Source organism: Scyliorhinus canicula, chromosome 5 (assembly GCF_902713615.1).
Source record: "Scyliorhinus canicula chromosome 5, sScyCan1.1, whole genome shotgun sequence".
In the NCBI taxonomy this organism is placed as follows: domain Eukaryota; kingdom Metazoa; phylum Chordata; class Chondrichthyes; order Carcharhiniformes; family Scyliorhinidae; genus Scyliorhinus; species Scyliorhinus canicula.
In genome coordinates, this window is record NC_052150.1 from 129,299,265 (window position 1) to 129,326,713 (window position 27,449).

The 27,449-nt window shown below is 51.3% G+C and overlaps 1 non-coding gene across 1 annotated transcript; it reads left to right on the forward strand.

Moving 5' to 3' along the window:
* The first annotated feature begins 17,756 nt into the window (after nucleotides 1–17,756).
* On the forward strand, nucleotides 17,757–17,845 carry trnar-ucg. The gene is given in 2 exon segments: nucleotides 17,757–17,793; nucleotides 17,810–17,845. It is a non-coding gene; the product is annotated as a tRNA-Arg (tRNA).
* The last annotated feature ends 9,604 nt before the right edge of the window (nucleotides 17,846–27,449 follow it).

A 27,449-nucleotide genomic window follows, 5' to 3' on the forward strand; every position in this document is an offset into this window, starting at 1 on the left:
AGAAGGATACGGACCCAGGAAGTGTGGAAGATTTTAGTTTAGACAGGCAGCATGGTCGGCATGGGCTTGGAGGGCCGAAGGGCCTGTTCCTGTGCTGTACTTTTCTTTGTTCTTTTGAATGGCACAGCAGGATCAAAGGGCCAAATGGCCTCCTACAGCTCCTATTTTCTATGCTTCATCACAGGCTGCTTCTCATCAACATCATTGAAAAACACATGTTGCTGGCTCTACCTCACCACCACCTCTCTGACTCATGCACAGTCTCTTAATAATCAGGGGCTGGATTCTCCGATTTTCAGGCTATGTCTGGAAGATCCATAGCGTTGTACTTCAGAAAAATCGGTGGTGCCCCAGCACCGATCCTCTGACCGGTGACAAAGCAGTCTGCATTGAGTAGATTGTTCTGATTTTGTGATCAGAATGCTTTGCATAGAATTAAAGCTTTAGAAGTGATATTTTACATACCAGACAGTGTGTATTCCGTCCAATTGTACAAAGCAGGTTTGCTGAGGGTTCCGAGCAGCTGAGAGATTTTAGCCTGAATTTTCACTCTCATCCCTATCCGATGATCTGAACAAGTTCTATGCCCACTTTGAGCAGTCAGCCATTCAGTGCCACCCGCCCCAACAGCCCTGGACACACCCATACCCACTGTTACAGCCTCAAGAGGTATGAGCTGCCTTCTTGAAAGAGAACCCGTGGACAGTGACGGCCCCGACGGAGTCCCTGGCCGAGCACTCAGAGCCTGCACAGACCAGCTGGCGAGTGTATTCGCAGATATCTTCAACGCCTCACTCCTCCGCTCTGAGGTCCCCACCTCCTACAAGAAGGCCACCATAATACCAGTACCAAAGAAGAGCAAGGTAGCCATCTCAACGCTACCGACCGGTGGCCCTAACGTCTGTTATCATGAAATGCTTAGAGCGGCTAGTCATGAGGCGGATCACTGCCAGCCTCCCAGGCGGTCTCGATCCACTGCAGTTTGCCTATCACCACAACCAGGGAGGAGAGGGCGAGTGCCGGGGAGGGGGGGGTTGTGCCGGGGAGGAGGGGATAGGGGCGAGTGCCGGGGAGGGGGGTGGGCGAGTGCCGGGGGAGGAGATGGCGAGTGCCGGGGAGGGGGGGGTTGTGCTGGGGAGGAGGGGATAGGGGCGAGTGCCGGGGGGGGGGGTGGGCGAGTGCCGGGGGGGAGATGGCGAGTGCCGGGGAGGAGAGGGCGGGTGCTGGGGAGGGGAGCGTGCTGGGGGGTGGGGGGGGGGGGGGGGGGGGGGGGTTGGGGGGCTGTCCGCCTGGCCCACCCCCTGCAGGCCGTTATGTTTGGTGATCACCCAGCGATGTTGACCGCCGTCGCGGGAGCCGCCCTTCTACATGTTGCCCTGGGGGAGCAGGAGGAGGAGCGTGCCAGGGAGGCGGCAGAGGCTGCCACAGAGAGGCAGGTGGCAGTCACCCAGGCTGGAGGGCTGCCTGCACGATAGGACGAGGTGGTGGAGGAGGGGGAGGTGGTGCCACGGCGACGGAGACGACAGATGAGGCCCCATGTGTACCGGCCCCTCTCGTCGTACCAGGACCTCACGGACCGGGCATGCAGGAGGAGATTCCGGATGAGCCAGGAAACTGTCGCCCATACCTGCCACCTGATGGCACACCTGGCACCGCGTGGCACTGGGGGAAGCCACCCTCTCCCCGTGGCCATCAAGGTTAAGGTGGCCCTGAACATTTATGCCACGGGGTCATTCCAGGCGCCGAGTGGGGACCTGTCAGGCATCTCGCAGACATTGGTGCACCAGTGCATCCGGGCAGTGACAGACGCCCTATATGCCATTGCGGATCGTTACATCCAGTTCCCTGTGGACCGGGCCAGCCAGGATGCCCGGGCAGTGAGCTTAGCTGCGGCGGCCAGGATGCCCCGGCATTTCAGGTGCCTGGACCTCTCTGGGGGGGGCCCTCCAGTACCCGTTAGGTAAGGTCGGCTGCATCGTTGTGGTCTGCTGTGTCCTGCACAACATAGCCCAGCAGAGGGGCGATGTGCTGCAGTCAGAGGGGGGGGGGAAGGGGAGGAGCAGCAGGATGAGGCGCAGACTTCCCCAGATGAGGAGCATGAGGGCAATGGTCAGGACAGACAGGCTGGACATGGACGGGAGGCTGCCCACCATTACCGGCTGGGCCAGCGGGCATGGGACAGGCTGATAGCTGCCCGGTTCACGGACTGTGGGGGGGGGGGGCGTGGGAAGCGCTGAGTATGGGCACAGACTGCACACCACGGCACCAGCCGACCACCCTCACCCCACCTACCCACCCAACACCAACCACCCGCACCCCACCCGCATCCATACTACCCCTCCATTGCACATCCACCTGCGGCACAATGGGCAGGGCTCACACGGTCACCGGTGGAAGCGTGTATATTGCAGGCCATGAAGGATGATGACAACCCGCTCTGCAATGAGCTCTGGGCTCTACATCGTTGGACAATGTCTGACCCATGGCCACAGTACCACCCTCCACCCGGACCGTCCCTGCATGCGGCCGTGACATTGCAGCGCACGGTCCTGCTTTTTGCCTGGGGGGATGGCGAGGGCGACTCGGGGGGGATAGAGGGCACACTCACCTGAGGCTGATGTTCTATCACCCCGCACACACACACTGGCGCTCACCTCACACCACACCCCCGCATGCATCGGACAGAGTACAGAGGCAGCTTCTGTAGGTGTGAAAGTGATTTTAATAACAAACAGTTCATACACGTGCCCCAGCCCCTATAACTAATCTGTGCCCTGCACCCGTGCCAACTTACTCAGTGTCTAATTGTTTGGCCGTACGGGCCCTTTGACTACGTCTAGGTGGTTCCCCAGACAGTAGAACTGTGGGTGGACTGCTGTGATTCCTGCCCTGTGACTCGGGGTCCCTCTGGCAGCTGTTTCCTGGGGCGGCCCGGCCTAGATGGGCCAGGCTGCGGTTCGGACGACTGGGATGGCGAGCTGCCAGCCTGTCCTGCCCGTTGCCCACCAGATGCACCTGGGATGGAAGGGGGAGAGTCCGAGATGTCGCGGTGTTCCGGAACTTCCCCTACAGGGGGACCCGGAACAGGCCTCAGCACCTCCTCCTCCCTTGAGGCGCCCGATGGCTCCGGGGCCTCTACATGGGTCGGGGATGCAAACGGGCCGACCATCTGATGCCCCCCGGCACCTGGCGTTGCCAGTCCTGGAGGCCTGCCCTGGTATCAACAAGGGTCTGCAAGATTGCAGCCATGGTGCTCAGGGAGTTGGCCATCCCTGTCTGTGTCTGGGCGATGCCGGCCAGCATCTGGGCAATGGCGCCGATGCCCTCAGTGATGGCCTGCTGAGACTGGGCCATTGCCTGCTGAGACTGGGGCATTGCCTGCAGAGACTGGGCCATTGCCTGCTGAGACTGGGCCACAGCGTTGAGCGCCTCTGCGATCTGCTGCTGGCTCTGGCTCATGGCTTCCTGTGAGAGGGCAGCCATGTCCTGGGCCACGGACACCGCCTGCACGGAAAGCCCCAGGCCTTGCATACTGCTCCCCATGTCTGATACCGTAATCCCCATTGCCTCCACCGCGGATGTCACCCTTGCAGGTTTGCCTGGGTGGCATGTATGACTGGCACCATTCCCTGCTCCTGCACGCGGGTGGACTCCTCCACCTTCGTCTGCAGCTGCCGCAAGCCGGCCATCATCCACTTCGATCGTCCCTTGGTCCGTGCCTGCATCGGGTCTATGGGTGGGTGTGGTAACTCCAGGAACCTGGGACCCGTCTGGGTGGCAGATGGTTGCTCGCGCCGGGATGCCCTCCGACCGCCTGGCCCCTCGGCTGCTCCTGCCTCCACCTGCTGTACCGGGACGGCTGTGTTGTGCGCAGCAGTTAGTATACCAGATGCCTCATCGCTAAAGTGCCCAACCGAGGTGAGTGTCTCTGCGGTGGTGGAGGCTGCAGGAGATAGCAGTGGTGTAATGGCATGCTCCTCATCCGACCCAAAGTCCATGGTCCCCTGGAGTGGTGGTTCTTGTCCATCCGTCCCCTGTGTGTCAGTGTTGCGTCCATCAGTGTCCTCTGCGTCGGTGTCCTGGTTAGGGGGTCCTGGGTAGGTGTGTCCTGGTTAGGGGGTCCTGGGTAGGTGTGTCCTGGTTAGGGGGTCCTGTGTAAGTGTGTCCTGGTTAGGGGGTCCTGGGTAGGTGTGTCCTGGTTAGGGGGTCCTGGGTAGGTGTGTCCTGGTTAAGGGGTCCTGGGTAGGTGTGTCCTGGTTAGGGGGTCCTGGGTAGGTGTGTCCTGGTTAGGGGGTCCTGGGTAGGTGTGTCCTGGTTAGGGGGTCCTGGGTAGGTGTGTCCTGGTTAGGGGCTCCTGGGTAGGTGTGTCCTGGGTCGGCTGCGACGAGGGCCTGTTCCTGTGGCTGCCCCTCTCGTCGCTGGGTATGGCCCGCCGGCGTTGCCGCACTCGCACGAGATGGGGGCATCATCTCCCTGGTGTTCAGGGTCTGTCCCTGGCTCGTGGCTGCCCTGGGGGCAGTCGCCATTCGTGGGGACAGGTGCGTCGATGTTTGGTCCTGCAATACACAATACAGCAGCATGGTTAGGCACCCAGATGGGGATTGGGGGCAAGGGGGATATGAGGGAGCGGAGATATGGGGGAAGGGGGATATGGGGGAAGGGGATATGGAGGAAGGGTGATATGTGGGAAGGGGATATGGGGGAAGGGGATATGGGGAAGGGGAATATTGGGAGGGGGATATGGGGGAAGGGGGATATGGGGGAAGGGGATACGGGGAAGGGGGATATGGGGAAGGGGGTTATGGGGGAAGGGGGATATGGGGGAAGGGGATATGGGGAAGGGGGATATGGGGAAGGGGATATGGGGGAAGGGGGATATGGGGAAAGGGGATATGGGGAAGGGGATATGGGGGATATGGGGGAAGGGAGATATGGGGGATGGGAGATATGGGGAAGGGGATATGGGGAAGGGGATATGGGGAAGGGGGAAGGGGATATGGGGAAAGGGATATGGGGAAGGGGGATATGGGGGAAGCGGGATATGGGGAAGGGGGATATGGGGGAAGCGGGATATGGGGGAAGGGGATATGGGGAAGGGGGATATGGGGGAAGGGGATATGGGGGAAGGGGATATGGGGAAGGGGATATGGGGGTAGGGGGATATGGGGGATATGGAGGAAGGGCGATATGGGGGTAGGGGATATGGGGGAAGGGGATATTGGGAAGGGGATATGGGGGAAGGGGGATATGGGGAAGGGGATATGGGTGTAGGGGGATATGGGAGAAGGGGATATGGGGGATATGGAGGAAGGGCGATATGGGGGTAGGGGATATGGGGGAAGGGGATATGGGGGAAGGGGGATGTGGGAAAGGGGGATATGGGGAAGGAGGATATGGGGATATGGGGGAAGGGAGATATGGGGCATATGGGGGAAGGGGATATGGGGAAGGGGGGATATGGGTGAAGGGGGATGGGGAAGGGGGATATGGGGAAGGGGATATGGGGAAGGGGATATGGGGAAGGGGGATATGGGGAAGGGGATATGGGGGATATGGGATAAGGGGGATATGGGGAAGGGGATATGGGGATATGGGGGATATGGGGAAGGGGATATGGGGGAATGGGGGATATGGGGAAGGGGATATGGGGGATATGGGGAAGGGGATATGGGGAAAGGGGTATATGGGGAAGGGGGATATGGGGGGGGTATGGGGAATGGGAGGATATGGGGAAGGGGATATGGGGGAAGGGGAATATGGGGGAAGGGGATATGGGGATGGGGAATATGGGGGAAGGGGATATGGGGGTATGGGGAAGGGGATATGGGGGAAAGGGGATATGGGGGAAGGGGAATATGAGGGAAGGGGATATGGGGAAGGGGAATATGGGGGAAGGGGATATGGGGGATATGGGGAAGGGGATATGGGGGAAAGGGGGATATGGGGATATGGGGAAGGTGCATATGGGGGAAGGGGGATATGGGGATATGGGGAAGGGGGATATGGGGAAGGGGATATGGGGGATATGGGGAAGGGGATATGGGGGAAGGGGGATATGGGGCAAGGGGGACATGGGGATATGGGGGAAAGGGTTATGGGGAAGGGGGATATAGGCTATATGGGGGAAGGGTAAAAGGGGGGCAGGTCATGGGGGGACTCACTTAGTGGTGGGCCCCTGACCTCTGCATCCGCAACCTCCCGGTCCTCGGGTCCGTCTGCAAGTTCGAGGGCCCTCTCTTCATGAACGGTGAGTGGTCGCAGTTCAGGTGGACCCCCTCCGGTCCTCTCACGCACCCGGTTGTTGTGTGCGCGCTTCTCCTGTGGGGGTGGGGGGTGGGGGGCGGCAGGGATAAAGGGCAACAGTGTTAGGCAGAGATATACGTGCGGACCAGCTGTTGTGTGTGTGTTGGCAGAGGTTCACAACCCATCCTGCCACTGCAGCCTGTATGGGTGGGTGCAGACATGCCAGTTGCACCTAGGGCTGTGCCGCACATCGGAGGTGTGGGGGGGGGGGGGGGGTACTCACACTGGCTGCCCTGACAAGGTCATTGACCTTAATGTGGCACTGGGCACCTGTCCTTGCTGTTACAGCCACGGCGCTGATGGCCTCTGCCACCTCCCTCCACAGGCGCCGGCTGAGGCTTGGTGGGACCCTGCGGCCGTGCCGGGTACAGGGCCTCCCCCTCTGCTCCACCACGTCCAGGAGCACCACGATGTCCCGCTCCTGGAACCTCGGCGTTGTGCGGCGGGCGGCCATTTTGACGGGTCTCCGGGGGTTAGGGTTAGGTTCCGTGATGGGTGATGCCGTCGTGAATGGCGTCATGCCGCTGCTAGCCCATTCCGGGCCAGAGAATTTGCGCCATTCCGGGGGCCTCCACGCCGGAGTGGTTCGCGCTTTTTTGCCGCCGGGTTCCAGCCATCGCGCCGATTATCAGAGAATCCCGCCCAGCCTCTCTCTAAATGTTGGAAAGACCAATGAATTGATCATCGACTTCGGGAAGCGTAGCACGACACACACTTCCGCCTGCATCAATGGCTCTGAAGTGGAGATGGTCGATAGCTTTAAGTTCTTGGGGGTCACCATCACCAACAGTCTGTCCTGGTCCACTCACGTTGATGCAACAGTCAAGAAAACCCAACAACGTCTCTACTTCCTACAGAAACTAAATAAATTTGGCATGTCTGCCTCGACTCTCACAAACTTCGACAGATGTGCCATAGAGAGCATCCTGTCCAGCTGCATCACAGCCTGGTATGGCAACTGCTCAGTCCAAGATCGCAAGAAACTGCAGTGTGGTGAACTCAGCCCAACGTATCACACAAACTTGCCATCTACACATTGATTCTGTCAAACCTCCCGCTGCCTTAGGAAAGCAGACAGCATTATCAGAGACCCCTCCCACCCAGGTATTCCCTTCTTCCAGACCCTTCCATCAGGCAGAAGGTACAGAAGTCTGAAGACCCGAACATCCAGACAAAGGAACAGCTTCTTCCCCACAGTTACACGACTCCCCTCGGACTGATCTGTTCCCTGTAAGAACACTACAGGGCAGCACGGTAGCATTGTGGATAGCACTATCGCTTCACAACTCCAGGGTCCCAGGTTCGATTCCGGCTTGGGTCACTGTCTGTGCGGAGTCTGCACATCCTCCCCGTGTGTGCGTGGGATTCCTCCGGGTGCTCCGGTTTCCTCCCACAGTCCAAAGATGTGCAGGTTAGGTGGATTGGCCATGATAAATTGCCCTTAGTGTCCAAAATTGCCCTTAGTGTTGGGTGGGGTTACTGGGTTATGGGGATAGGGTGGAGGTGTTGACCTTGGGTAGGGTGCTCTTTCCAAGAGCTGGTGCAGACTCGATGGGCTGAATGGCCTCCTTCTGCACTGTAAATTCTATGTAATACTATTTACGATGCCCTATGCTGCTCTTGCTCATGTATTTGCTTTGTTTGACCCCTTGTTCCACACTGTAACCAATCACTGTTTGTCGATGTACTATTTGTCAATGCACTCTGTTGATTATTCTGTTTTTGTCTGCTATGTACGCACTGTGTACGTTCCTGGGCCGCACAAAAATAATTTTCACTGTACTTCAGTACATGTGACAACAAATCAAATCAAATCAAACTGCCTTCACCCTCAAATCAAATCAAATGTCAGGCATGCAGAATCGGAACTCCAGGAACCCAACTCCCAACATGTGCCCCGCGGAAGTTCAGATTTTTGTGACCTGGGGGTGGTGCGCAGGGGTTGGTTTTTATGGGAGCCGTTCCTGTCATCCCTGGCAGGATTTTGTGGGTAACCTTATGGGATGCCTTCTGTTGAGGCGGGCTGGATGAAATGCTCACCTTGGTGCTCCGGAACTTTGTCCCAGCTGTGAAAAAAAGCACTCACCCCTTACACCCACCCCACCGCCACACACTACCTATTCTCCATCCATGCCAACCCATTTCACCTGATGCCTCCACCCTTTCCCCATAGTGCCCTAACCTATGCCCCTCCGCCACCCAATGGGCCTTTATATCCCATATGCTAAGTTAGTGCCAATGTATGCCAAGCCATGCCTCCCACGCCACCACTCTTTTCCCTTCAACCCTCCATGCCAAATCACCCAATGTCCACCATGGGCAGAGCTAAGGACTTATGCTTCCATTAATCCCTTAAAAGAAGAGAATCATAGAATTCCTACAGTGCGCAAGAAGGCCATTCGGCCCATCGAATCTGCACGACCCTCTGAAAGGGTACACTACCAAGGCTCTATCCTATCCCTGTAACCTCATAACCCCACCTAACCTGCACATTTTTGGACAGTAACAGGCAATTTAGCTTGGCCAATCCACCTAACCTGCACTTCTTTGGACTGTAGGAGGAAAGCAGAGCACCCGGAGGAAACCCACACAGACACGGGGAGGACTTACAAACATGCAAACTGCACACAATCACCTGAGATCGGAATTGAATCCAGGTCCCTAGCGCTGTGAGGCAGCAAAGCTAACCACAATGCCACCGTGTCCACATTATATATATATAGTACCACATCTCTATGTATCTATAGTCCTACATTATATACGTATTTATAGACCCACTCAAAGACATTAGAAGCACTTGTCACTGCCAATGAAACTGTGGACTGACAGGAACTTCACTGTGATAATGATACGTTTAAAATCAGTCATGCAGCACTAATCCTTTAATGGTAACCCTCAGGTGTATGTCAATAGACAGAGAGAAATGGCAAGCACTGATTTTTTCCCCGCAAAATTGCAGACAGGTTTTTTCCCAAAATATTTATAGGGCGGGAAATTTAAATGCCTCAACAGTTTAATAGCTCCCTTTGACAGCTCCAGTTGATGACAGTTTCAATGAGATTGACCATTCCAATAAGTTTTTCGCACATTCATTTCTACTTTTAATAATCCCAAAGGGCACTTGACCTCTAACATTAGGCATCTTACCTCTCCCAAAGGGCAGCTGACCAATCCCAAAGATGTCCCACGGCCTAAATACTTAAGACGTATTTAGATGTGCAGTTGCGATGCCAAGGCATACATGGCTATGGGCCAAGTGCTGTAAAATGGGATTAGAACATTTAGGTGGGCGCTTTTGACCAATGCAGACATGCTGGGCTGAAGGGCCTTGATGTGTTAGGCAGGTTGGTTCGATGGTGACTGCAACTGGATGCAGTGAAGCTAGAAACAAACGTCTGACACAGGAGATGATCCAACGCTGTTTTATTTAACTAGTGGACTGCTGTACATGTTCAGCTGTGGGTTGACACTCTACTAATCCAACTGATGACCTCTTACTGGCTTGACCAGACTTACTAGCTACCGCATGGTAATAGTGCTCACTGGCTTGTGCACTCTGACTGTCTCAGTAGCTGGGTCCTGAGAGAGAGAGAGAGAGTCTTAATGCCCTGTGGGCTTTATAATGGTGGTGTCCTGTCTGGTGATTGGTTGTTCAGTGTTGTGTGTTCATTGGTCATCCTGTGTGTCAATCACTGCCTGTCTGCCTCTCATTATATACATGAGTGGATATTATGACAGGCCTTTTCTGTTCTGTAGATGTCTATGGCTCGATGACCATGTCAAAAAGGGCACTTTATCTCTCCAAATGACTCCAGTATGTTTCGACCTTCTTCTTTCAAGTCTAAAGTGCATGTCATATTTTCCACTCCCTCCTTGAGATAATCAGATTGAAGGCAGCGGCACTTTAACACGTGGAACTGGCTCCGTGAACCGTGGATATCCAACGTTCTCGCAAACCTGCGAAAATGGTGGGGGTGGGTTCGGGGATGGGACTTAGAGATTTGGGTTTCTTGTGCCATTTTTGCAAAGGCGGAGAGCCTCCCCCACTTCAGTCTGCACGAAAATTCAGGCTTTTGTCCGTGCGTGCAGTAGTCATATTTAATCTGATCAGCTACGTTTGATAAATAAACATCAAAAATAGAGAAGAAAGGCAAGATACTGCGGATGCTGTAAATCAAAATTAAAAAAAAAAGAATTTGTTGGCAATACTCAACAGGTCAGGCTTCCTTGCAGATGAGAGAGAGAGGGAGCGAGACCTTTTGTCAGAACTGGTCTGATGTAAATAAATAAAAACATAGAAGACGATAGTCCTGATCTTGATAGGAGAAAGCCTCCCAGGTTTCTGCCAACATACAGGTGTTGAGGCTGAGAATTGTTGACAGTGCCCTGGTTGACAGGCTGATGTTTGCAGCATGTTCAATCACATTCTGTGATGTGGGAACGTAGATTTGTATCGTTTCTGTCTAGTTTCTGTGGTATTTTATTAAGTGTTCTCAACATCCTGGGTAGGTTTTTCTTTCAGTTCCTTAAACTTAAATTAATGGGAGGAGAGTTGGTTGGGTTTGGTTCCCTCCCCACCTGATTCTCCTCTCTGTCTTCCACCCAGGCATTGCGTAAATCTCAGGCAGCATAACTACTTCATACAATGTTAAGGAAAGTGATTTTTTGAAATCAAAAGCGGGAAAATGAAGTTTTGGGGATGGCTGTGGTGTGGTGAGGGAACGTGGGGCTGGATTCTCCGATTTTGAGGCTATGTCCGGAAAATGTCTAGTTTTACGATGAAAAAATTGGCGCAGCCCCAGCACCGATCGTTCGACCGGTGAGGAGCTAGCAGATGCACCACGTAAAAGACACGGCCTTTCCTATATAAACGCCTGGAGCACTGCCAGTTCTCTGGCCGCGCATGTGCACACCAATGACCTGCAGCGGTTGCGCCGTACAACATGGCGCCGGCTGTGCGTGGACCCGACCTGCCAGATAATGCCTCCCTGGACCACCCCTGGGCGACCCCCACCAGTCTCCCAAGCCCTCTCTGAAGCCCCCCCCCCCCCCGGGCCAGCAGCATGGCTCCCCTTCGACTGTGGCGACGCTGGACACAGTCCACAGCCACCACACTGGGTTCATGAAAACTGAGAGCACGTGTCCCGCCCCGTCGGGAACTCGGCCCATCAGGGGCGAAGCATCGGAGGAGGGCATTGAGGTAATGCCCTGAGGCCGTTCCAATGGCGTGTGGCGTGCTCCTCGATGACGCCGTTTTGGAGAGGACGGAGCATCCGAAAACAGGTGCCGCCCCTGATTCAGTCATAAACAGGGATTCTCCGCCCAATCGCCGAATACGATATCGGCGACGGGCAATGGAGAATCCCGCCCATGGAATTCTGTGGCCTGAGGCAAGTTTAGTGGGTGGTTCTGTATGCTTACCATTGAATAAGATGAAGGCCTTCGACTATTGGTCATGAATGAGGTGGGAGTTGGGAGGGTGAAGCCAGAAGCCTCTACCAAGCCGAGGGGGTCATTCTTTACTCCTTTTTGTGTCAACAATAACAAAAATAATTCATTTATGTAGCACCATTAATGCAGTAAATTGTCCCCAGCAACTTCAAAAAAGCATTCAATAATTTGAAATGAGTCACTTTAGGAGATCTTAGGACAGTTGACCAAAAGCTTGGCTAAAGTGATTGATTTTATGGAACATCTTAAAGGATGAGGTAGAGGTGTGGAGAGGCCTCATGGGAGAATTCTAGAGCTTGTGGCTGAGGCAGCTGAATAATGCCTTATCTTCCTACTCACCCAATCTCATTATCATTTGATTGTGCACTGAACAGCAGCATACGCACAAAACCACAGTGCAGACGTGAGAAACAAAACCGTTCAAGTGGAAGTTCTCATTCCTTGTTTATTTGGTAAAAAGCTCTGAGGCAGGGGTTCCCAAACTGGTTCTGCCGGGTTTCCATGCCGGGCCCGGCAGATCAATTCAATTTGAGTTTTGTGCTGTTTCCAACTACTCCGGTCAGATTGGAAGAGCTGCAAATAACACAAAACATAAATTTGATCGATCAGAGTGAAAAATGAAAATGAAAACCGCTTATTGTCACGAGTAGGCTTCAATGAAGTTACTGTGAAAAGCCCCTAGTCGCCACATTCCGGCACCTGTTCGGGGAGGCTGGTACGGGAATTGAACCGTGCTGCTGGCCTGCTTGGTCTGCTTTCAAAGCCAGCGATTTAGCCCAGTGTGCTAAACCAGCCCCAGTGCGCACAGACAACGGAACAAAGTTGAGAATAGAGCCTGCGAGGGGGCAGGGTGAGGCTTTGGGGGTGGGGTGGGGGGAGAGCACCGTTGGAGGGTGGAGAGAGAGGGGCCTGCGGGTGGGGGATGTGAGGGGCCTATGTGTGGCAGGGTGGGTGCGGGGGGGAGAGCGGCCTGTGTGGGGTGGTTAAGGTGCTATGGAGGGTGTAGAGTGGGGCTTGTGGGTCAGATAGAGGGCGTAGTCAAGGGCCAAGATTCTCCGACCCCGCGCTGGGTCGGAGAATCGGCTGGGGGGGGTGAGAGAATCGTGCCACGCCGCCCCAACGTCGGTCCACCGACTCTCCAGTGCCGATTCTTGGGCGCCCGCGGGATTGCCTCCGCGCCGGTCGGGGGCTGTTGAAAGCGATCCCCCCTGGCGATTCTCCGGGCCTCGACGGGCCGAGTGTCTGCCAAGTTTGGTCGAGTCCCGTTGGTGTGGGTTATTTATGGTCCCACCTGACGGGAACTTGAAGTTCTGGCTGCGGGGTCCGTCCTGGTGGAGATCCGACTCCGGGGGTGGGGGGGGGGCCTTCACAGTGGTTTGGCCCGCGATCGAGGCCTATTCAATGGCGGGTGGGCTAGTTCCGTGGGGCGGCTTATGTTCCTCCGTGCCGGGCCTCTGAAGGGCTCCGCCATATTGCACGGGGCCGGCGTGGAGACAGGAGCCCACGCGCATGCGCGGATTTGCGCTGGCCGTGGTGCGCCAGCTTTCGGGCGCCGGAGCTGCAGACACCACTCTGGCGCCCGATGAAGGGGTGAGGCCCTGCAATTTGAGGCCCGTTGCGCCGGAGTGTCTTGCGCCGCTTTTCATGCCACTGTCAAATCTTGGCTGCGGGATTGCAGAATCCCTGCCAAGGTCTCTCTGGTGTCCTTGCCTGCTTGAAGGTTAATCACATCTGCCTCCTCATCTTCACCCTGTGCCTGTCAGGCTCCTCATCAGATCTGCTGAGACTTGTGAAGCTGCCTCCGCGCCCTCCTTTCATGCACAGCATAGCAGACCACAACGATAAGGAACAGTCATTCTGGAGGCTATTGCAGAGCTCCCAGAACAGTCCGGGCAGTGGAACCTCATCTTCAGTAACCCTATTGTCCTCTGTACCACCGCCCTTGTGGAGGCATGACTCCAATTGTACTTCTCTTCTGTCTCTTTCCTAAGGCGCTAGAGTGTTGTCATGAGCCACCTTTTCAACAAATACCCTTTGTCATCCAGCAAGCAACTATCCATCTGAGCTGGAGCCATGAACAGCCTTGGCATCTGCGAATGTCATAGAATGTATGCATCATGGGAGCTGCCAGAGACTTGAAGAAACTGAATCCTGTGATCATACACTAACTGCACGTTCATGGAGTGGTCAATCTTCCTATTCACAGAGGCTGACCCATTGGCACCTTGATGTCCACATGAGTGAAATCTATGGCACCCTGGATGTGGGAAACCCAGCCAATAGTTCCGAAGTTACTGGCTTGTTCAGCATGGCTGGTTTGGTCCCTCCAGTAATGAATGAATGTGCGGACCATCTGAAAAGAGGGTCAGTTATGTGCCTGATGCAGCTACGGAGAGCTGATTGTGACATTCCAGTCAGATCCCCCAAAGGCACCTGGGATGATCGAGATGCATAAAAATTGAGGACAACTGTGACCTTCAGAGCCACTGACATTAGGTGTTCACCCACACAGTTGGAGGTGCTCTCTGGTCCAATCATGCAGCATAATGAAGTCACCATGTCCCGAGACAGGTGAAGCCTCCTGAGGCACTGGATCTCAGACATGGTGAGGTAGATGGATCGCTGCCTGTATACTCTGGCAGCAGGATAGTGGCATCTTCTGTGTTGCCATCCGCCTTGCTTTCCCTGCTGGCCCTGCATCCTCTGCCTGCCCCACCCCTCTGAAAGCTCTCTCGCTGTGATGTTGCCTGTGGACACAAGGCCTCCTCTCCCTCCTGAGAGGAGATTTCCTCAGCGGAGTACACACCCCCCATCTGCTGAAATGCCGATGGCACTATCCTGTGCACTGAAGGCTGCACTCAGCAGAAATGCTCCAACAAAACAAAAGTGCCCTCAGAACAAGACTAAAAAAGCAAATACCTCAGATAAAACACAGGGAAAGATCTGAAATCTCAAGATTGAAGTAATAGCGAACTCTCACCTGAACTCATAACAACTCACACAGCCAATGTTCCAAACAGAACAATCTCCATGGAGGGGATTGCCATGGATTTACTTTTGTTTTTCTTATTCATCTCTTAGTAGTTCCAAGTCTCTACCTCAGCAGCAACTACCTCTTCTGATGGCATTGCTGAGGCTCCAGAGCTGCCAACCCTATGGTTAGTCTCACAGCATGTCTGACTGGGTGGCAGGCCAGCAGCCAAACTGCCTGTAGTAACATTGTCAAGCTGGTCCCGCACTTACTGGGAGCCACTTTACCCTGACACTCCCCCATAAGAGCCCATGGTGTTAAGTGTAAGATCCTGCCATTGATAGAGGATTGGCTGACTGGCAGAAGAGAGTGGGGATAAAGGGGCCCTTTTCAGGATGGCAGCCAGTGACTAGTGGTGTGGTCTGTGCTGGGACCACAACTTTTCACAATATACATTAATGATCTGGAAGAAGGAACTGAAGGCACTGTTGCTGAGTTTGAAGATGATAGAAAGATCTATAGAGGGACAGGTAGTATTGAGGAAGCAGGGGGGCTGCAGAAGGACTTGGACAGGCGAGGAGAGTGGGCAAAGAAGTGGAAGATGGAATACAATGTGGAAAAGTTATGCACTTTGGAAGGAGGAATGGAGGGATAGACTGTTTTCTAAATGGGGAAGTGCTTAGGAAATCAGAAACACAAAGAGATTTGGGAGTCCTTGTTCAAGGTTCTTTTGAGGTTAATGTGCAGGTTCAGTCGGCAGTTAGGAAGGCAAATGCAATGTTAGCATTCATGTCAAGAGGGCTAGAATACAAGAGCAGGGATGAGGCTGCATAAGGCTCTGGTCAGACCCTATTTGGAGTATTGTGAGCAGTTTGGGCCTCGCATCTAAGGAAGGATGTGCTGGCCTTGGAAAGGGCCCCGAGGAGGTTCGCAAGAATTATCCCTGGAATTAAGAGCTTGCCGTATGAGGAACGGTTGAGGACTCTGGATCTGTACTCGGAGTTTAGAAGGATGAGGGGGGGATCTTATTGATACTTACAGGTTACTGCGAGGGATGGATAGAGTGGAGGTGGAGAGGATGTTTCCATTTGTAAGAAAAACTGGAACCAGAGGCTGGCTGTGAACATTTGTGTGTCTGATTTCTTTCAGGCTGCTGCTGGAGCTGTTAGCAACATCTCACCATTTTCTAATCACTGTTGCAATAGGGAGGTTACTAAGGAACTCTATCAAAAGAGCTAGAACCTAACTTTATTCCCTCTTGCCAGAGACAAGCAGAATTTCTTTTTACTCCTTCTTGGAATGTGGGCATTGATGGCGGAGCCAGCATTTATTGCCCATCCCTAACAGTGAGGGGAATGGACATAAGGGTTTACATGGATTGCAGATTTCCCCATGGTTCAGGCTGCATGCACTTTGCTAGTGGGTACCTCATGTCAACTCTGCCCTGGAACTGAACCAAAAGGAATTTCACTCCCACAACATGCAACTGGTATGCGAGCCGAGACAGTGAATCATGCAGCTCAATGCCTGATATATTGGCAGCAGTCACAATGCCTTCGTTTTGCAGTTCAGTGTGCCAGTTATATTTCAGCTACCACAGGAAACCGAAAGGTGGCTACTAGGCAACACTGGCTATCTGCTGACGACATGGTTCATGACTTTGCTTTGCAATCCATGCAATACCTGTCTGCAGTATGCATCCAATGAGAGTCTTGCTGTCTATTTTGATAAAGCAGACCATTTGTTGCTGAAATAAATATTCTGCCTCCTGGATCATCCTGTAGAGTTCCTGCAGTACGCGGCTGAACATGTCTCAAGATTCATTGTGGTCTGCTGTGCGCTGCACAACCATGCCATCATCAGGCCCATCAGATTACAGTTTGAGGAGCAGGGCATGAGGAGAAAAGAAGAGGAGGGTTGAAGAGAAAGAGGAACAGGAAGGGGGTTTATTAACTCGGGCAGCCTGTTTCCGCCCCAGGTCATGAAGAACCTGCTCCAGTGCAAAAACTCAGTCACAATTCCCCATTCATTATCAGGCCCTCACTACTTCCCACTGTCACTGACTATCACAGTGTCTTCTTAGCGACAATTGGTGGATAAAAACCGACGTAAAATAAACATTCCAAACCAGATTTATAAATCAAATCGTGCCTTATTCCACCCAAACGTAAACTAATCACCCTTGTCCGTTCAGTTAATGCCTATCTTCCATCTGCCTTTGTTTTGCTTAGTGCATCAAAGGAGTGTTACCTCAATAGCTGTAGCATGGCGAGGGGGGGTGGTGGAGGAGGGGTGTGTTGCGGTGGGCGACAGTCAGACTTGTCGGACACAGCTCTCCAGTCCGAGAAGGCTCAGATGTGGACTACACCATCTCAGGATGGGTGGCAGCTGTCTGGGTTGGCTGGCAGATACGCAACAGCATGGGCAGTGGTGAAGTGGTAAGGGTGGGAGGACAAATGCAGTCACCTATGAAATCACTGCCACTCCCCTAGGGCGGTGTCTCAGCAGTCCTTGTGATCTGTTGGAGGACAGATTGCTGGAATGTGGTGACAACTTGCAAACTCCTTGGAACATTGATATCTACAGCCATGACAGTGGCAAGTTGAACTTGCCGGATTTCAGCATGAGCTTCCATTGCAGCACTCAGACTTTTGGTGATTGCTGTTTGAGCTGCAATGGAGGCTGGGGCCTTGATTATCGGAGGCTGCGTCAGGGTTAGGTCCACGAGTGTGTTATCACTTCTGTATTGGAAAGGGTGGGCTGCAAATTCTGTGCAATGCTGGCCCCAGACTGCTTCATGCACCTTGACATTGACCACCAGGTTTTCTGGCAGGCATGTCAATCGCTTTTATTATGTATTTGGGCATAATGGGGGAATTAAACAAAGAGGATTGGTGCAATTAAAAACAATAGTTTCACATTTGGCTGAAAGAGAATAAAATCGGAGATGAGGATAAAGTAAATGTTTTCCTCATGATGGGGCCTGATGATTTTGAGGTGATGTCAAAATAATGTTGCCCATTAGGCAACAGGCCGCGTGGCCTAATGGATAAGGCGTCTGACTTCGGTGAATTTGATGATGATATCAGAAGATTGCAGGTTCGAGTCCTGCCGCGGTCGTTTTATGGAGAGCACGGTAGTATTGTGGATTGCACAATCACTTCACAGCTCCAGAGTCCCAGGTTCAATTCCGGCTTGGGTCACTGTCTGTGCGGAGTCTGCACATCCTCCCCGTGTGTGCGTGGGTTTCCTCCGGGTGCTCCAAAGATGTGCAGGTTAGGTGGATTGGCCATGATAGATTGCCCTTAGTGTCCCTTAGTGTTGGGTGGGGTTACTGGGTTATGGGGATAGGGTGGAGGTGTTAACCTTGGGTAGGGTGCTCTTTCCAGGAGCCGGTGCAGACTCAATGGGCCGAATGGCCTCCTTCTGCACTGTAAATTCTATGAAATTAGACAGCAGTACCACAGACTAATCTGAAACGAATGAGGTTCTGAACTCAGATTATAGGACAACTAAGAATGAAATCACCCTGAGAGTTGCTTCCCGTGAAAGGGAGCATGTTGCAAATTATATTCCTGAATGAAAGAAACTGTCTCATCATTGTGCGTTTGATGCAAACTTAGAAATCTGCCGAAGATCTGTTTTTGGAGGAGGCCTTGAGGCCTTAAGGGCAATAAAAATTAAGTCAAGTTTATTGCAAAGACTAGAAGCTGATGTGGAAGCGGGCCTGGATAAGGCCGCACCCATGGAAATGGCAGTAAGTGATAGGTCAGGATTTTCTGGTCTCGTCCATGGTCGCTCCCGTTAATTGTATGAAAATAGGGCTTGAGTGGTGATAATTGGTTTCTCGCCTCACTACGGTGGGATCCTGATTTCGGCTATGGAGCGTGTTGGTTGCATCGCAAACTGCTTGGCGCCTGCTGTGGTTCTCGTTTTTGGCCTCTCCCGCTATTCACTGGCCTCATTTTGTTCGAACGAGAGTGCAACGCGGCCTGAGAATGGTGCCCTTTGTCATTTTTGGGGAAAATTCTCCCCATGGAAACAACTGCCAGCTTCTCACTTAGCAAATACTTGCACAAAGCCTTCCTCACAATAGGCACACTTCTTTCAGCAGCATCATTCGATGATGGGTATTAGACTGTCTTTGACTCCATTCTTAGTCAAAAATATTTCAAACACTTCTGATGTGAACTCTGGAACATTATCTGACACCAACACCTCTGGCAACCCATAAATTGCAAACTAACTTCTCAAAACCTCAGTAGTTTTGGCACTTGTGGCACTGGTCATGGACTCAACATTTATCAACTTGCTATAGCTATCGGCCAAAACAAGGCACTGTTTCTCTTCCATTGTGCTCAATCCCATGATGTTGGCCATGGAATGAAAGGAACCTTGGTTGTATCATTCCTTATTCAGACATAGACATCACAACTGTTCAAAAACACTTCAATATCTCTATCTATCTTTGGATACCAAAAATAGCTGCTACTTTCATACGAGAATGGAAAATTTGGCACTCCTGCCAAAATTCCATTCATTTTCATCAGCACCAGAAAATCACAGCCGCAAATCAGGATGGAGAATTTCAGTCATAGTTGCAAAATGCAGGGGAGTTCTCTTCCTGATCCAGCAGGGCAGGTACTCTGGATTTCAGAGAGATCCAGGCTACAGCAGTCAAATTCACAGAAACAGAAATTTAGATGCTACTTTTGCCATGTTAACCCTCAACCATTTAAAACCCCTTCTAGTCAAAGTCAAAATGCAGGGGTATTCCGCACATAGAAACAAACTAGGTGTAAATCAAGGCTGTCTACCATGGGGTTTAAGATATTCCTCAAATGGTTAGAGAGAGATTATTCAAAGAACTTCATCAAACCACAAAGGTATAGTCTGTATGAAGTCTGATGCTCCGCCCCCTCCAAAGCTGTCAATTTCACTTGGACAGTCAGAGGAATTTGAATTAAAGGATGTTCCCATGCACTCCCTTTGTCAGATTTCCCCATTCAAGCAAATGATCTATATGACATTGACTGATATGTGAATGTACCTAGTCTCTTCACAACAACTCCAATCACATACTTCTCCTTGGTGAAAACCTTGGTGATTTTTCACCATGACCTTCCGACCTGCACTGAACTCTCTGGCTGCGATTGTTTGGCTCCATTTTTCATTAATTCTTGCTAAAGGCCAAAAACGGGATTTGCGCCAGCGAGAACTCAGAAGGCGGTGTTCATGGGTGCTCCCCCTTGACGTAATCAGCTTTATGCCCAACGATGGCCTGAGCTTGATTATCGTAAATTTAAATTCAATTAAATAGGCTCAAACACCAGCCAGATAGATTCATTATAAATATGTAAGAAGGAAAAATGAATAATTTGTACTTTTCATTATTCTTTTCAAATAATATTTTTGTTAAACGCATACCGATGTTAAGGCAAACACATTTTAACGTGCCAATTATTCTGGTGGTATTGATCATCTATGTTTTGGGTTGTGATTATCGTGGAAATGAATAGGCAATCCGATTTGTTACATTTTCAGATCATGTTAAAGTTGGTTTACTTATATTGTATTCTGGAAACTTATTGTTACGGACAGGAGAGGGGATTAATTTAAAATGCCCTGATTTCTCCTCTCACGACCAAACCTAAACCTAAACCTAAACCTAAACCTAAAAATCTTTTTGATTTTTGATTTCCTCCTTTATAAATAGTGGCACGTTTCCCCCAACCGTTCGGTCTTGGAGTGATCCAATCCTCTATTAATAACCCCACAACAAACTCAAATAGGGGAAAGTCAGAAAGGTGGTTTATTTTACACTCACAACATTTGCAATATCTCCTTCTTTTGCATTTGTACAATAAAAGAGGGATAAGGGACAGAAGGTGGTCCGGGCAAAGAGGACAGACAAAATAAGACTTATTGGGCTGGAATTTCCATTGGCCTACACTGGGAGCGGGGTCAGAGGAGAATAGTGAAATTGAGATTGCGCTAGGCATCAGCACCACCAATCCGAACGCGATGCCCTGACCCCCTGCTGGCACCGGAATCGAGGTCCACGACCGCACCACAGTGGAATCATATAGATGAATGCAAATGGTCTTAATGACCCATTTGCATCCATTTAGCGGGCCTGGCACCCTTTGCTCCGGTCCTCCATGATTCTCCAGTTCCCCGGGGCCGGGAATTCACGTAGGCGCAGATCACTTGTCTCCACCAGCGTGACTCTGGCGTGGTGAACTTCGCAGTGGGCCAAGGGGGAAAACTCCTTCGGGGAGTTGCCCCCAGAAATCATCAGAGGCCCACCCCTGGGAACGCATTAATAGGGAGACCCCCAAGGACCCCATGAATAGGGAGACCCCCCCAAGGGATCCCATGAATAGGGAGACCCCCTGGGACCCCAAGAAAAGGGTGACCCCCCAACAACCCCCTAACTGAAGAAAAACTCCACAGGGACGTCCTAACGAGATGACCCGTCCACAGAGACCCCCTAACTAAAGAGACCCCCACAGAGACCCCATAACTAAAGGGACTCCCCCTCAGTGACCCCTAACTAGAGGAATCCTCCACAGTGACCCCATAACTAAAGAGATCTCATACAGAGTCCCCGAACTAAAGGGACCCCCCACAGGGAACCCTGACTAGATGCTTGAATGATTGGAATGCACAGTGCTTGGAATGTACTTACCCCTCTTTGATGCGGTCAATGTTTGTAAACAGTGGGTTTCACCACTTCGAGTCACTCATCCTTTAAGGGCGATGAATGAATCAAGGATTTATGGAAGCTGTCAATCATAGCCCACTACAAGAAAGTTATGAATGGCTTGCAGCTAATGGATCTGTGAGTTGAAACACAGGTCATGGTTGCTCCCTTCAAAGAATGGACGATGGAGCCTCTGGTAAATGTTCCAGCTGTAATGTTTTACATTGTCCTGTCTGGACTGCTCTCCAACTTCCAGACAGGGGTCTCTTTTCTGGCGGGTGGCGGGGGGGGGGGGGGGGGGGGGGGGGGGGGAATCTGTTTTTTTTCCTTCTTTAAAAATAAATTTCTGGCCCAATGGCAGACGAGTATGCAGATCATATCACCACAACTACCACTGGGCAGCCATGACAGAAAGAGTGAGGGTAAAAGAAGCAGCCACGGAATGGCTGAGGATGGAGGTGACCTCCTGTACAGGAATGACCCTCCGGGCCCTCACCACAACAGTGCTCCCATCCCCGCCACCAAAACACTCAAAAAGCCCCGTGGTGGTAGTCACCCTCAGAGCCTGGAACCAGATGAGGCAATACCTCGGCCTGACCTCCACAACTGCGGCAACCATAGATTCGAACCAGCCATGCTGACGCCACCTTTAAGTGCGGAGACAGGAAGGGGGGACACTGACTGTTAGAGACTTTTATACTGAGGACAGACTAGTGCCCTAGAGGAACTGACGGAGAGATTGGAACTACAAAACGGAAACAAACTCCAATGCCCTCCCTGGTCCACGCACTCACACTTTGGTCACGAGGATATCCCCTGTGCTGAAGCCCAGCTCTAGTGTTTGATTGTTGGCTGCTGCCTCTGTTGTGCTGACACTTCTAGAGGTCAGGCAAACTGTTCAGGCTTCAAAGTTGGATTGGAATGCAATGTAATAATCATTGTCTGAGACATGGCATGTGTACCCACTTGAGAATATTTTGTTTATTAAACGGTCAACAGTACCTTCACACAAAGAGATGTAAACCAGTCCATAAATCACACTAACCATTAATCAACAAGGAAAAGGCACCTGCTGTACTCACAAGTACATTTCCGCTCCAGAATATTGGTACAAACACAAAGCTACAACAGTTCATTTGTACAAAGGAAACCAAGCACACTGTATCACTCCTCACAGGTCCTCGACAGAATAGAGGATATGTGATGTGTGGTTGTGTTACGTATCAGTCTCAGTACATGAGCCTCTGTTGTACAGGCCTTCTTATAGGATCTAATTTCATCGGAACCAAAGCTCAGTATCCACATGTTCCACTGGCGTCCAAGGTGCAGTAGAACAGCCTCGACGTCCAGCGTGTTTGATTCGTGGTGATGTGCTGGTCGACATGCAGCATGCACCACACTTAGAATAAAATCACCGGCAATCTGTGAAAGCATTTCTTCAACACCTTCATCAAGTTTCTCATTCAGAGCAATCCGCTTCTCTCTCTCTCTCTCTCCCTCCTGCAGCTCCCAACAGTAGACTCGCCAGCAGTGGAAAATTGCACCGACCCAGAGCACACCAGAAGAGAGAAAGAGCCCCCCTTCTCCAGACCAGGCAGCAGGTCATCCTACCATCCACCCTTTCCTTACTACAGGTCACAAAAGCAAAGAGGTGGCAGCAAATAAACACACAGCCTCCAGGCAGCGGTAGCTGCAAGTAAAACACCACTCATTTGGAATCAATCTGCTACTCTCGTCCCCTCCTTTTACAGCTCCCAGCAGTAGGCTCCTTAGCAATGCAAAGTCACAGTGACCCAGAGCACGCCTGAAGCGAGAAATAGCTCCCCTTCCCATACCCCTTCTCCAGCCCAGGCAGCAGGTTATCTTACTATCCATTCTTTCCTTAATCCAGGTCACAAAAGCAAAGAGGTGGCAACAAATAAACACACAGCCGCCAGGCAGCTCCAGGCAGCTGCAGCAGCAAGCAGTATACACCGCCCATTAGGATCAACCTGCTACACTCTGCACCCTCCTTTTGCAGCTCCCAGCAGTATGCTCCTCGGCAGTGGAAAGTCACACTGACTCAGACCACACCTGAAGTGAGAAAGAGCTTGCCTTCCCCTACCCCTTCTCCTCAGGCAGCAGGTCATCTTCTCTCCTCCCTTTCTTACTCCAGGGTACAATAAAAGAAAACAGCAGCATCGTCCAGGCATTTGCAACACAAGCTGTAGGAAGCAGCAAACACAACCTGCAGCACCACCTCAAAATATTTTGTTTATTAAACGGTCAACAGTAACTAAGACCTGAAAATTAACTACGTAACATTCCACATATCACACTAACCAGTAAACAACAAGGAAACGCCACCGTTCCACATTAGCACCAATACAAAGCTGTATCAGCTCATTTTCACAAAAAAACAGAAACACGGTATCACCCCCCCCCCCCCCCCCCCCACCCCTCCCCCCCCCGGCCCCGGGGCGACCTCTGACCTGAAACGCTTCAGCCCCCTGACCAAGCCCAACCCCCCTGAGGAATCCCCCCCCACCACGACCCCCAGCACTGGAGCAGCCCTTGAGCTGCATGCCGGAAAATGGAAAAGACTTCTCACCTCCTCAGTTCCACAGAGCAGCCATTGCACAATCTTCACATTTTTAAAAAGGATTACTAAATGACAACCGTGTGATTTCTCATTGGGGAGTTGGTTAGTTCTGGAAGGCTGTTACATTTGACTTCAATCAGGTAGCACCGTGGTGCAGTGGTTAGCACTGCTGCCTCACAGCGCCGAGGTCCCGGGTTTGATCCTGGCCCCGGGTCACTGTCCGTGTGAAGTTTGCACATTCTCCCCGTGTTTGCGGGGGTCTCAGCCCCACAACCCAAAAAGATGTGCAGGTTAGGTGGATTGGCCATGCTAAATTGCCCCTTAATTGGAAAATAAAATAATCGGGTACTCTAAATTTATACAAAAAAAAACTTGACTTCTATCTCACTAATGAGTTGGAAATTATTGCAAATTGGAGTTGATGATATGCTCGTCATATTTGGTGAGTTTCGGAACTCTGCATCGGGAACGGGTCGGTTAGATAACAAACTGATTCGCCCCCCAGAGCAAATCCCGATTCTGGCCTTTCCCGCTATTTAACGGCACGTCCGGATCCATGCTGGGTGCAATACAATGTTACATTATGCCCCATGAGAGGGGAGATTGCACATGGTTTGTGGGAGAAACCATTTCAATCGATTAAATGTCATTTTTTAATTACTTGCTTTCCTATGTTCTCAGTGTTGCTAGTATGGAGCCTTAAATTATTGTGTGCTGAATTTTTAATCTTTATTTTTATGTACAGAAACACAATTGGTCGGAATTTGATTGAAATTGTTCGTTTGACTTGTCTTTTGGTTTCTGTGCTTTGTCACGGAGGTTGGGTTCTCCCCAACATGAACTACATTTGCATGATCTTTGTGCTGGGACAGTCCCTTTAACCGCAGAGGCACAACAGGGCCATGAAATAGAGGAGATGCATTGCAACGTTCAAACATAATTTGTCAGTGTGGAATAAAAAAGGTTAGGAAATAAAATGTTTTCTTTCACTTCAAAGCTGCCAGGCTTTGTTTTACACTCAGTGGCAAAATGTTCTACTTCTGATTTATGCATAATTTCATTTTTTTTTGATACATACATAGTTCAAAATACCAAACCATTTCCTGTGTTGGTAGATATACATAAATGCTGCTTTCCATCTCCCTTAAAGTGACAATCTCCTCATGGGCCTGGGCCTGTATCCTACCACCTCACAGCACAATGTAGTGGAGCACAAATGCACTTTAGCCTCATATCACATTGCACCAAATGTTCATTCTTTCTATTAGAGTTCTAAAAGATTGCACAACTCATTTTTTTAATGGGTGCTATGCTATACATCACCTTTCATTTTAGTTGACAAAATTACAATTTGTCACAAATACAAGCCTGAAATGGACGAGGGCACCCTTTTGTCCCCGCATTGAAGGACTATCTAACTCTTCAGAGGAGTCTCAGCCTGGGCAGCCTGCTCCCAACGCTGCTCCTCTTCATCCTCCTTGTCCTCCGGATGGCCAGTGCTACTGCCTTTGTCTCTCTTCAGCTCTTATCCTCACATCGTCAGCATCATATGCAAACAGCCTCTGTGTGAGAACACCTTCTGGGTCTGTACTGGATGGCTCCCCCAGAGCGAGAAAAACATCTGAAACTCATCTTGGGAAGTCTTATGGCCGACTCAATGTTTGCCCTGGTAGAACCATGACATTGGTTGTACCATCCCTCTGCCTTGGTCATTGGATGCTGGATGGGTGTCATGAGCCATGTCTTCAATAGTTATCCCTTGTCACCCGGGGTCTATCCCCAGAGACAACGTGCTGGACTGAATGGTTGAGGCACTTGACGCCATTTAAGAAAGAAAGAATCTGGCCGCTGTTCAGGAATTTTGCACACACTTGCATGAAGTGTTTCAGAATGTCCAATTCACCTAACAAGCACGTCTTTCAGGACTTGTGGGAGGAACCGGAGAACCCGGAGGAAACCCACGCAGACATGGGGAGAACGTGCAGACTCCACACAGACAGTGACCCAAGCTAGGAATCGAATCCGGAACCCTGGCGCTGTGAAGCAACGGCGCTAGATAAAGTGCTTTTTTGGTAGTCACAGATAACTGAGGGAGTTCCTGTAGGAGTTCCTAATAACAATTGCCCCCTTAATGGCCACATGGATGCAGTCTATAACCTCCTGCACCTGTGAGAATCCAGTCATTGAAGCAAATCCAACAGCACTCCATGTCTGACTAATCCATGAGAACTCAATATAATCAGATGCCCAGACATATACTCTGGAATTAGCAAGCCCTTCTATTACCCAGCACTGTGGAAAATTATCCAGGTATGCCCTGTCCACAAAAAGCAGGAAAAATCCACCCAGCCAATTGCCATCTCATCAGCTCGAACTCGACCATCAACAAAATGATGGAATGTGTCGCCCACAGTACTTTCAAGCAGCACTTACACAGCAACAGCCAGCTCACAGACGCTAAGTTTGGGTTCCGCAAGGACCACTCAGCTTCTGACCTCATCACAGCCTTGGTTCAAATATGGATCAAAGAGCTGAACTCCAGAGGTGAGGTGAGAGTGGCTGCCCTTGACATCAAGGCAGCATTTGACTGAGTAATGCATCAGGGAACCCCAGCAAAACTAAAATAATTGGGAATTGGGGAAAAACTCTCCACTGGCTGCAGATATACCAAGCATAAAGGAAGATTAATGTGGTTGTTGAAGGCCAATCATCTCAGTACCAGACATCACTGCAGGAGTTCCAGGTCCAACTATCTTCAGATTCACCATCAATGACCTTTCCTCCATCATAAGGTCAGAAATGGAGATGTTCACTGATGACTGCACAATGTTCAGCATCATTCGCAACTCCTCAGATAATGAAGCAGTCCATGTCCAAATGCAGCAAGACCTGGACAATATCCAGGCTTGGGTTGATAAAGGGAGGAACATTTGCGCCACACAAATGTCAGGCAATTACCACCTCCAACAAAAGTCCAGACAAAATCTAACCATTGCACCTTGACTTTCAATGGCATTACCATCGCTGAACCCACTACTATCAACATCCTGGGGTTACCAGTGCCCAGAAACTGGACTGCCATATAAATGCAGTAGCTACGGAAGCAAGTCAGAGACTGGGAATTCTGTGGTGAGCGAATCACTTCCTGACTCCCAAAGCCTGTCCACCGTCTACATGGCACAAATCGGGAGTGTGGTGGAATACTCCCCATTGGATGAGTGCCTGGATGAGTGCAGCTCGAGCAACACCATCAAGGCCAAGTAGCTCACTTGATTGGCACGCCAACCAGCACCTTAAATATTCACTTTGTCCACCAGTGCCACTGCATGGCAGCCGTGTGTACCATCTACAAGGTGCCCTGCAGCAACTCACCAAGGCTCCTTCGACAGTACCTTCCAAACCTAGAACCATTACCACCTAGAAGGATAAGGGCAGCA